This window comes from Antechinus flavipes, chromosome 1 (genome assembly GCF_016432865.1).
Source record: "Antechinus flavipes isolate AdamAnt ecotype Samford, QLD, Australia chromosome 1, AdamAnt_v2, whole genome shotgun sequence".
NCBI lineage: Eukaryota > Metazoa > Chordata > Mammalia > Dasyuromorphia > Dasyuridae > Antechinus > Antechinus flavipes.
Genome location: NC_067398.1, coordinates 650,878,213 through 650,892,745, shown reverse-complemented (window position 1 = coordinate 650,892,745; position 14,533 = coordinate 650,878,213). Strand labels below are relative to the sequence as shown.

Sequence of the window (14,533 nt, the reverse complement as noted above, 5' to 3'; positions counted from 1 at the left end):
AGTTCCTGAACTTGCTATCTTCTTACTAATAATTATATATTCATGTGTAGAATTGGGTCCTTCCAGTACCCCTTTCTTTCAAAATGCTATGAAGATTATGTATGTGTATGTGTATGTATGCATGCATGTATGTATGTATATATATATATAAATGCTCAAAAAGGGAAGGAAAGACATAGATGTGAAAAAAATTAATTTAATGGAATAGTAAATGTTAAGAAGGCAATAAAATTGAATTGTTTTATCTAAGAACCAGAATATATATGTATATCTATATGTATCTATCTATCTATCTAAATCTATATTAGCCAAGTGGTACTATGGATAGAATATTGGACATGAATTAAAAAGACTCATCTTCACAATTTTAAATCTGATCTCAAACACTATTGGTGACCTTAAGTAAATCACTTAATTCTGTTTGCCTCAGTTTCTTCATCTATAAAATGAGCTAGAGAAGAAAATGGCAAACCACTTCTTTGCTAAGAAAACTCCCCAAGGGGGGGGGGGGTCACAAAAAAATAGGATCCAACTGAATAAGAACAGCAAATATGTGTATGATGTGTATGTGTGTATACATATATATATATATATATATATATATTATAGCACATGTATAAATATATTATACACAAAGTGTTTTTTGTTAATAAATTCTCAAAATTAAGGGTTTTTTACATGTAAAAGTTTATTAGGAATTCTAAATCATGTCTTTCCCCCAAATTTTGAAGTATCTGTATGAGAATATTAAAAGATGGGAGAGTTTACTTTCCAAGGCAGGCCCTGATGGGCCATTTTAAGATTCCTTTTTTTTTTCTGAGACATTGGGGTTAAGTGACTCACCCAGAGTCCTGAAGCCAGGAAGTATTAAGTGTCTGAGGTCATATTTGAATTCAGATTCTCCCGACTTCAGGGCTGGTGCTCTATCTACTCACCAACTAGTTGCTCCTTTAAGATTCCTCTTTTAGCTTGTTGATGACATTGTCCATATTAGATTCAAGGTTGGGGAAGATAAAAATGTGCAAGCACTATGCAAAAATTGAAATTCTCTGAACATTCAGGTTAATTATAGGTTCTTAATTTGGTGTTCTACTTATAGGTCTGTTGTTATTAGCATTAGTTTTTTTAAAATCTGAATCCATCTGATTCAATTGTCATGATTTACTAAATTATGCAGCCTTATCACTAGGAGATTTTAACAGCATTACCTAATTACCTAAGGGTCTCTGCCTCAATTAAATCCAATTCATGTGTGAGTCAAGACATCACTCCATGATGTCATTGGTTCTTTTCAAAAACTGAGGACAAACAACCACAACAGGACCTGAATAGGGTTGAGGAATTGCCTTTATTGGCCTGTCCTGATCTATGTGCAACTATCTGAGAAATATACAGGAACTATTTGCCAAACTCTTTGAAAATCATAGATGCTGCCAAAGAACTTCATACCCCTTCTCTATTGCTATGTTGGATTTCTTTATTCACCTGTTATAACTCTGCTTGCTATATTAGTAATGTCATATTACAGACCTATTACCCATTATGCAAGCTTATCATTTCTCCTTGGACTGATACCAAAGTAAGAACCTAAGCCCTTGAACTGTATATATATTTTTTCATGGTCTGGACACAATGTAGATTCAGAAACCCATTGTATGGTCTCTAACTGCTTTTCTTGTCAAAAGTCTGAGCCCATGTGGAAGAGAACCATGATGAAAGAGGAGAGGAAATGGGCACCTTACCATGTGAACACCCACAGAGTGATTACACCGAATTGCCAAAATCCATGGTCTACAGAAATATTTTGAGGTACAGAACTTTTCACTGGTCAAAATCCCTGTTTATTTTTACAGTGCCTTCCTTGGTACAAAGAACTGATCCCTAAGCCATCCTCCACATTTATAAGTAATAGAGTTTGGGATGTGCAATTGAGAGTAGAGAACTGACAGAGGTCTAATTGTAGTGCTGCACCATGCATATGTTTAGCACCACAGTGGGTAATTATTTTTTTTTCTTTTTTAATATTTTATTTTATTTTATAATAACTTTATATTGACAGAATCCATGCCAGGGTAATTTTTTTACAATATTATCCCTTGCACTCGCTTCTGTTCCAATTTTTCCCCTCCCTCCCTCCACCCCTTCCCCTAGATGGCAAGCAGTCCTATACATGTTAAATATGTTGCAGTATATCCTAGATACAATATATGTGTGCAGAATCGAGCAGTTCTCTTGTTGCACAGGGAGAATTGGATTCAGAAGGTAAAAACAACTCGGAAAGAAAAACAAAAATGCAAATAGTTCACATTCGTTTCCCAATGTTCTTTCTTTGGGTGTAGCTGCTTCTGTCCATCATTTATCAATTGAAACTGAGTCTTTGTCAAAGAAAACAGTGGGTAATTATTAAAAATTGATACTGACTCAGTCCTTTGACCCCATTATTTCCAATATGGCTTGTCTTTAACCACTCTTTGGGGAAGTTCATCAGCATTTTGATCCCATCTCTTACCTGCTATTCAACACATAGCCATATGTGCTCTCACCCTATCCCCTAACCTCTAATCTTATTTTCCTATGATTCAGCAATAGGGGAGGAATGAATTACAATGTCCTTTTAAATATATATATATATATATATATATATATATATATATATATGTTCCTAAGAGGATTGTCTCATTTAAAAAAAAAAGTTGTTTATAAAAGGAGCAGCATATTTGAGTTCATTGCTTGGCTATATTCCACACACTTTTATTTGAATGTTACAATAAACTCCTGTTGCAGGAACAACCCCAGTGGCTATTGGGGTTGGCTAATTCTGACCAGCAGAATAGATGCCTTCATATGAGAGGATGGTAAGGATATAAGGAGACTGAGAGGCAGTTGCATTCCTTGACCTCTCCCCTCTTCTCTCTAGCATCTAATTTATTTCACTCCCAATCCACAAGTAACATCTGAGTCAGTAAAGGCTGATTTGTAATTCTTTGAGGGGTGTTATGATTCACTGCTATAAGGGCTTCTGGAGAATCAACCCATTCCTTCACAAACTCAACAAACTCCTTTAAATTTTCCCATCCTGCATTTGCTTCTTTATTCAGGACAAGGCCTAAACAGAGCCCAAGAATTGTCCTCTCTGCTTCTTCTCTCCTCTCTCCAATGATCCTCCATAAAGCTACTAACAAAGTCTGCCTCAAGTACATTCCCATCTCCAAAGACTTCAGTAGCTTTATATTTCTTCCTTTTCCCTCCTTCCTACCTCAATCCAGGCCTATGATTTTGATAGTATAGGGAGGTGATGGCATGGAACTTCTGCCACTGTTGCAAGTTGTTGATGGATCTTAGCCACCTAGAGCTCTGAAAAGTTAAATGACTCATTAATGGTTACCTACTTAGTGTAGATTAGCTATGGTTACCTACTTAGTGTAGATTAGCTATAGAACTTGACCATAGGTCTCCCTAACATCAAGGTAGTCCTCTCTCTCCACTATGTCAATCTGTTCCTCAAAGGTGGCTGTTGATAAATAATTATAGAATTGATTCTTCTCCTCCCTGCTCCAGCTACATCTCCACACTTGCTTATGTTTTTTTTTTCCCTTTGAAATTACCCTATTTTCCTCTCTTATTTCTGTTGAATGAAATCACAATAATCTTTCAAATCTGAGCTACAGTGTTTCCTCCTCCATGAAGAATCTCTTATCCAGAAGTGTTCTCTCCCTTTTCCAAATGTCCATAGTTCTGTGTTCTCATGGGATTTCTGCAGAGTAATCCGGTTTATAGCCTAATAGCCTGTGAACTCCCAGAGAGAGAAACATTCTCTGAATCTCTATAGTATGTGAGGACCCCATCTGGGTGCTGTGGTAGGAACCTGTCTGCTGAGGATCTATTCAATGAATATGAAATATTCATTGTGAAATGATCCAACATAAGTGGAAATGAGGAAATTGGGAATGAGAGGAAAGGTTAGCTTGATACAATAGAATGAATGATTCAGGTATGTGATTTCTAATCCTATAGTAATATTTAGTAGACGTGAAACTTGGACAACCTTATTTTCTTCTCTGGGTCAATTTCCCCATATGTAAAATGAGGAGGTAAGCTCTACCTTTAAAGTTCCTTTTAGCTCTAAAGTATCACAGATTTTGAACGAAATGAGAAAAATAGGAACAAATTTTGGCCATACTGATATCCTCTCTAGGATTACTGCCTTCAGCCTTAAAAGCCCCCTCTGCCATCTCTAGTGATTCATTTCTTACGTTCTTACATGTAAGGTATGGGCCTTGAATATATCTAAGCTAGTTTATGGGGTTTCACCTGGCATCAGGAGATGGTACTATCTCTGGACTGGATTTGATTAGGTATCTGTCCAAAAGTCTTATAGGTTTTAGAGATGGAAAGAAATTTATAGATAATTTATTCCAACTACTTAATTTTACACTTAGGAAAACTGAGATTTAAGGTCATGAAAGATAGCAAGAAGGCAAATTGAAGATTAAAGCCTCTGACTTTCAAAGCTAACATTTTTCCCACTATTCAACACTGGTTATTCCTTCTTGGTATTTTCCCACATTTTTTTGTTTAAAGGAAAACACATATGTCTTCTGTTCTTGCACATTTTACTCTAAAATAAGAGGACTTTTATGATAACTTAGTATTTCTTTCTTGCCAGAGTGTCCTCCATTTATAGCTTTAGAATATGACCTATAAATCTTTTTTATTGCAAAAGTCATAAATTTCTATTGTAGAAATGTACACCTTCCAAACAAGAGGGTATATGTTTCACATTAACCTTTGACATTAACAATACTGACACCTCACTCTCTTAACTTATTAGAGATAGTTAAATGACACAGTGGGTAGAGTCCTAGATTTTGAGTCAGGTAGATCTCAGTTCAAATCCGGTGGTTGCAAATCTCTTACCCTCAGTGGATAATAGTATATATCTCCCAGGACTATTGTAAAGATCAAATGTGTTGACACATGTAAAGGGCTAGATAAATGCTACCTGAATAGTTCTTCCCCACTGGACATGCAGAAACTATAATTAGCAACTGGTTTCCGATGAAACTGGTGATCACAAGAGGATAAGTGTCTTTTGTCACTCACTATAGGGATCAAAAAGCATACACTTTAAGAAGAAAGCCAAAAGACAGAGTGCTAGGACATGTGTATGTTGATGTCCAAAGTTGCTAACTCTTCTTCTGCATCCCTTCACAATCAGATTTCCTGGTTGTCATGGAGAAGACAGGATACAAGTAGCCGTTGCTCTGTGTTCTGGCTTTCTCTGCTTCCATGAGGTAGACTGGAGTGGTCAGGATTGTGCCTACTGGGGAGATCCGTATTATGGAGGCAACATAGATCAAAATGAAAGGAGCATCCTACATCCCCAAACTGGCAGCTCTTATGACAACAATTAGGCTGCTAATCAATTTTCTCCTGCTTTCCCTACTATTTTTCCTCACCCCTATAGATTCCTTTCCTTTCTTTAAATCCTCTTGACCACACTCACAAATCTAGAAAACCAATAGGAAGTATGTAAAGATGGCCAGAAAGAAATGGCTTTATATAGGTATACTAGAGCTAGTCCTTTTCATCTCCATATTCAATAAGCTATGTAATCACAGTATTTTAAATATCTTAGTCTTTAGCTAATTCTGTGGAATTTACCTCCTTGACAGCAGACTTGCACTTCCTTATACCTCCATTTTGAGTTCTGCTTTGATTAGTGAGCCCTTACCCCAATCCATTATTTCATGAGAGTTCCCCAGCCATATTCACTTAATTTCTGGATCAACTTATTCTGTGGATTTCTACATCTCTTTACTAGAGCCTTTATTTTTCAAAGGCACCCTTTCCATTTATTTTATGTATTTTTTTCTTTTATTATGATGCAAACTCCTTGAAAATATGGATTGCTTTATTTGTTTGTATTTGTATTCTTAAAACTTAGCACAGTGCTCAGGGCATTGAAAGTACTCAATAATTTTTTTTTTTTATCTCTGCTTCATATGTAAACAGAAAGGAGAAAAGGGGACTAGAGCAGTGGCTATGCCAAGGATTTTATATTTTAATATTTCAGGTTATATTCATTTAATTCCTAGGAATTAGTTTTGCATCCAGCAATAGGACTGTTCGTGTAGTCTTGGGCTTAATAATGAGAAAAAGACAAGGAATCTGCAAGCTAAATTTTCTTTGGCAGTCAGTGGCAATACTCCAGCCACAGAGACTCCACTAAGAATGCGGGGCTGGTGATGGTTCAATCAGTCAGTAAGCATTTAAGAAATGCCTTTTATACTCCAAGTACTTTGTTAAACACTGGGAATATAACAAAACAAACTGAACCAAAAAACCTCCCAAATTTCCCTCCCCAAAACCCAAAATAAATCAAAACAACAACAAATGTTCTTGCTTTCCAGAAGCTCAGACTTGAATGGGATAGACAAGGTACAAATAGCTATGTGCAAGCACAGCATGTTCAGCATAAATCAGGGATAATATCAGAAGGTGGGGACTAAGATTAAGGAAAACTGTGAAAAGCTTCCTGAAAAAGGTGAAACTTGGAGACTTTTGAATACTAGGGAAGCCACTTAGAAATGAAGAGAGAAAGCATTCTGAAAGTGCCTAGAGTTGGGAAATGGAGTTTCTTATGTGAAGAATTGTAAAAAGGCTAGTGTCACTGTACTGCAGAATATGAAAGGGTGGTGGGATTCAGGTATAAAGTTTGAGAGGACTGGAAAAGGGGAGGCAGAGCCAAGATGGTGGAGTAAAGTCAGGCACTAGTCTGAATTCTTCCCCAAAGCCCTTCAAATACCTTTAAGTTTGTTTAAATTGTAAACAAATTGTACAAAGATGGAATGAAACAATTTTCCAGCCTAAGACAACTTAGAAGTTTATCAGGAAATGTCTGTTGCACCAGGATGTGAATGGAATGCAGTTTAACACAGGCTGTACTACCATAGACTGGTCCCTAGAAAATCAGGAGCAGATCTCCAGGCAACTGAATCAATGGCAACAATGGCAATTCCAGACCTTTCAACCCATAGATGCTAAAGACAACTTAGAAGGTTAGTGGGAAAGGTTGAGTTTGTATTTGGGTAAGAATGGCACACAGTCCATGGTAGACTATAGCAACATAGCACTGGACTCAGCAAACCAGAATCAGGCCTTGGGAAGCCTGAATCAGCAGTGGTTGCTTCCAGAGCTTTTAGGTCACAGCCAAGACACAGTAAGGAAGTCAAAAATTGACTAGAAGAAGATTATAGGGGTCTCCTTGCCAGCACTAAGGCAGGAGTTGGTAGTTTCACATACTCAAATCTGGATTGAAGTTTTGGGTGGCAGTCCCTAGGCAAGGAAGAGCACTAGTATTACAGAACTTGTGGCCACAGTGAAGTGGAAACCCTCTTTATAGTTGCAGGGCAAAAAAGAATGTTTGTGGTCAGTGGCAGACCAGAGCACACACCAGAAGAATAGTAAACACACTTCTTAGATAATACCACCTTGTAAGAATTGGAAACTTATGGATTTTTAGAAGTATTTCTGAAAACAGATATACAAAAACTTTAAAATTTGGGACAGCGCAGCCTCCACCTTGGAAGCAGAATCCTACTTTAAGAAAGAGTTAAAAGTCAAGTAACAAGGAGGGAAATAAGCAAACAACAAAAAAGTAACTATAGTTACTATGGTAACAAGGAAGATCAAAATACACATTCAAAAGAATTATCTGCAAGAAAAATATGAATTGGTATCAGGTCATGGAAGAGTTCAAAAAATAATTTGAATTTAAGTAAGAGTAGAGTAAAAATTGGGAAGAGTAATAAGATTGATCCAAAAAAAATAAGGAAAAACAAGTTAGCAGTTTGGTAAAGGAAATACAAAATTTAAGAGAAGATTGAAAAAATATATACTAGGTCAAATGGTAATGGAGGTACAAAAAGCCAATGAAGAGAAAAATTCCTTAAAAAGCAGAATAGGTCAAATGGAAAGAGTAGTACAAAAAATTCATCAAAACAAAAATTTCTTTAAAAGTAGAATTTAAAAAGTAGAAATTGAAAAGGAGGAACCAATGAAGAAAGTCCAATGAAGAAAATAAATCCTAAAAAATAGAATTGAAAAAATGGAATCTGATGATTTTATAAGAAATCAAGAACCAATAAAACACAACCAAAAGAATGGGAAAAAAGACAACATGAGATATCTTATTGGAAAAACAACAGACTTGGGAAAAGAGATTCAGGATAGATAATTTTAAAATTATTGGATTAACTCAAAGCCATGATTGAAAAAAAAAAAAAACCTAGACATCATCTTTCAAGAAATTATAAAGGCAAAGATGATAGAGAGCAGACATGACTCTCTGTGATCTACTCTGACCTTCTCTCAAATCAACAGCAGATCAAGTCTCTAAACTGGTTTTGGAGTCAAAAAATCCACAAATATTTGGAGTACAACACATTTCTAGAGGAAGTTACCTTGGAAGAACTTCAGACCAAGTCTGTTTCAAACATGTAGAGGGACAGTCTGCCAAGTCCAGGCCACAGCACAGGGAGACTGGAACAAGAAGCTGGGCTCATGAATCAGAGCATTGTAGCTCCTATGCACCTGGGAATCTTCTGTGAGGCTCTTAAGCCACTCTGTCCTGGTTGCAAGCAAGTGGTTTGGCAGATTTTCATTTTGTAAAAGGCAAATTGTAAACCACTGAGCCTGGAAGAACAGTGGATCTAGCCACCATTACGAAGCACTGGAAATCAATCAGTAGAACCGCAGCGGTGCAAATTAAAGCAGCTGTCCCTCTTTTGTATTCAACAGACTTCAAGCCTTAAAAAAAATGAATACAAACCAAAAAAGAACTCTTGCCATAGACAGCTTTCATAGAGAGAGAGAAGAACAGACCTCAAATCCTGAAGTTCCTAAAGGCAAAGCAACCCCAAATGAAGCCCCAAAGAGAGACATGAGCTGGAGCCCATTTCACAAGACTTTTTTTTTTTTTTTGTAGATTGCATAAAGGATCTTAAAAGAGAGTTAAAAGAAAAATGGGGAAATGAAATGAGATCATTGCAAGAAGAAATGAAAAAAGTATATGATACCCTACAAAAGAGATATGAAAAAGATACCAATTCACTGAAAAACAAAATTTTTGAAGTAGAAAAAGAATGCAATGAACAAAAAAATTTAATTGACCAATTGCAAAAGGAACTAAAAAAGGTAATTGAAGAAAATAATACACTAAAAATTAAAATTGAACAAATGGAAGTGAATGACTCAATAAGACTTCAAGAATTAGTCAAACAAAAATAAAAAATGAAAAAAATAGAAGAAAATATGAAATATCTCTTAGGAAAAACTAGGAGAGACAGTATAAGGATTAGTGGATTTCCTGAAAGCCATGATGAAAAAAAGAACCTAAACATTATCTTACAGGAAATCATAAAAGAAAACTGCCCTGATATTTTAGAATCACAAGGTAAAAGAGCCATCTAAAGAATTCACAGATCGCCCCCTGAAAGAGACCCCAAAATTAAATTCCCAAGGAATATCATGGCTAAATTCCAGAACTATTGCACCAAGGAAAAGATTTTGCAAGCAACCAGAAAGAAACAATTTGAACACTGAGCAGCCACAATTAGGATTACTCAGAATCTAGCAGCTTCCACCTTAAAGGATTAAAGGGCCTGGTACCTGATATTCTGAAAGGCAGAGGAACTTGGATTACAGCCAAGAATCAGCTATCTAGCTAAAATGAGCATTATCTTTCAGGGAAGAACATGGACATTCAATGATATAGGTCAATTTCACCTATTTATAATGAAAAGACCAGAACTGAAAAAAAAAATTGATCTCCAAACACAGTACTCAAGAGAAGCATTAAAAGGTAAAAAGGAAAGTACTCTTGAGAACTATATTTCTGTTATGGGTATATTTAGAGAATGCAGGTATAATTTGATTTTATTATGATAATATTAAAAAGAAACTAGAGGTGGAAAGGGGATCATACTGGAAAAAGAAGAAAAAGGAGGTAAAATAAGGGAAATTACATCTCATGAAGAGGCAAAGAAAATATATTATAATTGAGGGAAAGGAAGAAGGAGGATGAGCATTGTGTGAATCTTACTCTCATCAGATTTGACTCTAAGAGAGAATATCAGACATATTTGGTTTAACAGAGAAACTTGTCTCACCTTATAAGGAAGTAGAAGGGAAAGGGGGAAAAGAAAAGGAAAGGCTAATAGAAGGGGAAACAGAAGTAGTAGGAGAAAAGTGTAAGAAAAGGGAAGGGCCTCTAAAGAGGGAGGTGGTGATCAGAACCAAAATACTGGGGAGGAGGGATAGAGGAAAAGAAAGAGAAAAGCATAACTTATAGTTATTTTAACTGCGAATGTGAATAGGATGAACTCTCCCATAAAACAGAAATGGATAGCACTCTGGATTAAAAGCCAGAATCCTACAATATGTTATTTACAAGAAACACATTTAAAGCAAAAATGATACATACGGAGTGAAGGTAAAGGACTGGAGCAGAATATATTATGCTTCAAGTGAAGAAAAAAAAAAGCAGGGTATCAATCCTTGTATCAGATCAAGTAAAAGCAAAAATAGATCTAATTAAAAGAGATAAGGAAGAAAACTATGGCTTACTAAAGGATACCATAAATAATGAAGCAATATCAATACTAAACATATATGCATCAAGTGATATAGCATGGAAATTCCTAAAGGAGAAGGTAAGAGAGATGGAAGAAGAAATAGATAGCAAAACTATACTAGTAGGGGATCTCAACCTTGCTCTCTCAGAACTAGATAAATCAAGCCACAAAATAAATAAGAAAGAAGTTAAGGAGGTAAACAAACTGCTAGGAAAGTTAGATATGATAGATCCTTGGAGAAATTTTAAAGGTAGACTACCTATACGTTCTAGAGCCAGAGGAGAAAATAAAAATGGAAAGAATCTACCAATCAATCCCCTTCAGAAAGAAATCTTAAAATGAAAACTTCCAGGAATATTATAACTAAATTCCAGAGTTTCCAGATCAATTTGAAAAGAAAGAAACAATTCAAGTGTTGTGGAGCCATAGTCAAGATAATACAAGATTTGTCAGCCTATATATATATATATATGTATATATATATATATATATATAAAGATCAAAGGGCTTATGATATGATATTCTGGAGGGCAAAGGAGCTTGTATTACAACCAAGAATTACCTACCCAGAAAAATTTAGTATAATCCTTCAGAGAAAAAAAGTGGATATTAAATGAAATACAGACTTTTCTAGCATTCTTGATGAAAAGACCAGACAAGAATAAAAAATTTGACTTTCAGATTCAAGACTCAAGAAAAATACAAAATGGTAAACAGGAAAGGGAAATCATAAGGGACCTAACATGGTTAGAATGTTTATATTCACATATGGGAAGATGATACCTTCAATTCATAAGAACTTTTTCTTTATTAGGGAAGTGAGAAGGAGTATATATCAACAAAGGGCACAGGTATGAGTTGATTATAAAGGGATGATATCTAGAAAATAAAATTAAGGAATAGGAGAGGAATGCAGTAGGAGAAAAATAAAGGTAAAGGTAGAATGGGATAAATTATTTCACATAAAAGAGAAAAGTAAAACTTTTACAGTAGAAGGAAGATGGGGTAAGTAAGAGGGAAAGTGAATCCTACTCTCATCAGAATTGGCTCAAAGATGGAATAAAATTCATTCTCAATTGTAGAAATCTCTGACCACAAAGGAAAGTAATTGGAGAAGGGGATAAAATAAAAGGGGGTGATAGAAGGGAGGGTAGATTGGGTGACCCGATGGTCAGAAGCAAAATACTTTTGTGAAGGGACAGGGTGAAAGGAGAGTGAGAGAATAGACTAAATGAAGGGTGTAGAAATAAGATGAAGGGAAATGTAATTAGTAAAAATAACTGAAAAAAAATTTAAAACAAGTTTCTCTGATAAAGGCCTCATTTTTCAAATGTATAGGGAACTGATTCAAATTTGTAAAAATAAGGACCATTCCCCAATTGATAAAGGATCAAAAGATATAAATAGTTTTAAGTTGATACAATCAAAGCAATTAAGGGTCATATGAAAAAATATTTCACTATTGATTAGAGAAATGCAAATTAAAACAATTCTGAGATATTACTTTATAATTATTCAATTAGCTAATGGGACAGAAAAGGAAAATGGCAAAAGATGGAGAGAATTTGGGGAAAATGTGACATTAATGCATTATTGGTGACATTATAAACTGATTCAGTCATTCTGTAGAGCAATTTTAACTAAGCCCAAAGGGCTATAAAACCATGCATGCCCTTTGGCCTAGCAATACTACTACTAAGTCTATATTCTAAAGGAAATGGGAAAAAAAAAAAAGGAAAACAATCTATAAGTACAAAAATATTTATGCCAACTCTTTTCTGGGTACAAAGATCTGGAAATTGAGGGGATGTCTATGGACTGGGAAATGGCTGAACTAATTGTAATATGTGATTATAATGGAACACTACTGTGGCATAAGAAATGATGAGCAGTATCCTTTTAGAAAAACCTGGAAAGTCCTCCATGAGCTCATTTAAAGTAAAATTTACTGTGTACAAAAAAGAAATTGTAGGAAGATCAGCTGTGAATTTTCAGCAACACAATGATCCAAGATAACTTTGAAGGATTTATGATGAAAAATGTTGTCCATACACAGAAAGAACTGATTGTATCTGAATGCAGATTGAAGCATACTTTTTTTTTTACTTTATTTTTCTTGAAGGCTTTTTTTTGGGGGGGAGGGAGGAGGAGAAGAAATCTGTGTTTTCTTTTTCAATATGACTTTTATAGAAATGTTTTGCTTAACTTCATCTGGACTTTTCAAGGGTGGCAGAGCAAGAAAGGGAGAGAATCTGGAACTCAAAGTTTTAAAAAACAATTGTAAAAAATTGTTTTACATATAAATGGAAAAATAAAATATTGAAAAGGGAAAAAAGAAATAATGAGCAGGATGGTCTCAAAAAACTTGGAAAAACTTATGTGAGCTGTTGCAAAGTCAAATGTACTGTGTATAAAGCAACAACAATACTGCAAGAAGATCAGTTGTGAATGATTTCGCATATCTCAGAAACACAATGATCTGAGACAACTCTGAATGACTTATTACAAAAAATGCTATCTTTTCCCAGAGAAAGAACTAATGGTGTTTCAATATAAACTGAAGAACACATTTTAAACTTTATTTTTCTTAAGTTTTTGATTATTTTTTTGTATTTGGTTTGGGGGCTATGTTTTCTTTTACAATCTGACTATTATGGCAATTATGGCAATATTTTGCATGACTACACAAGTATAACTTCTATTGAATTACTAGCCTCAATATGGGAGGGTGTAAAGGGCTAGTGTTGAATAAGTCCATGTACAAGAAGGTTCCGATTCAAGTATTATTTTAGACTTGCTCTCTTTAAAGGTCTCAGTTCAAAGCATTGGCTCACTATCTCCCATAGCAATGAATGAAAGACATGCTCAAGATAAATTTAGGATAATCTTGGTGAAGAATGCATGCTAACAGGAACAAGACATCATGAACTATAGTATTTAAGACTGTTATGATAGATACATTGTTACTGCTAATTTCTATTTCCAACTCTGTTATTGTTACTACTAGTTACTGTTTAAAGTTAATGTCAATCTGAAATGTTGACGTATGGTATATATATTAGCCCTGGGATGCACACCAAGAGGTGAAGGTAGTTTATCACCAGGCTAACACAAGTATTAAAATGTAGGACATAGATATGGAAATATAAGACTGAGATATAAGATTGATTCTTGTCCAGCTAATATCAATATAATGCACATATTGAATCAGAATGGAGTAAAATCAGTCATGTGGCAGGTTCAGAGGGATATCCTATACAAAAATCATGCAAGGATTCAATGAGACTTTTGCTGACTTTGTCAATTGCTTAATGATGGCAATTCAGCACTCTGTCAGTGATAGGGAAGTAGCTCAAATTTTACTGAGACAACTTGCCCTTGGAAATGCTAATAAATCTTTGACTTTATGTCCAAAATGCAGGAAGGACAGACATTGGCTTCTGAATGTGGCTCTCAGAATGAGAAGGAAAGTAATCTGATATCAGGAAGCTATTCTTGGGGCCAGCTTTAGCCTGATCAAACAATGGAAGCTGCATTTTTCCCTTATTCCCCTGTTTGAATCAACACAGAAGAATGAATTATATTAAATTATTACTGCATTGTATACTGTTCACAAATCTCTTAATATTTTTTCCAGATAACAAATATTCTGTTTATATAGTCAATAACAGAAACAGCCCCAGCTCTGGACCCCCTACTGGTTAAATGAAATTCCTTTAACATTCATTGTTTCTCTTGTTTAAAAGAATGGTTTATGTTTGCATGCTGTTAATAACTGAGTAGTTGTTTTGATTTTTTAAGTTTATGACTTTTGGCAAAGATGGGATAGTCCTCTTTTATCTCAGTTTTGTCTGTGTTTGTGTCTCTGTGCAGAATATCTGTGTCATACTTGTTCT

General features: G+C 35.1%; 1 protein-coding gene across 1 annotated transcript in view; it reads left to right on the top strand.

Moving 5' to 3' along the window:
- The window catches only part of LOC127544650 (uncharacterized), a 53,761-nt gene extending 39,435 nt beyond the window's left edge, over nt 1–14,326 (top strand). The window contains exon 4 of the transcript XR_007949496.1: nt 14,059–14,326. The gene's annotated coding sequence lies outside the window, so the exon portion shown is untranslated. The remainder of the gene's footprint in view (nt 1–14,058) is intronic.
- The last annotated feature ends 207 nt before the right edge of the window (nt 14,327–14,533 follow it).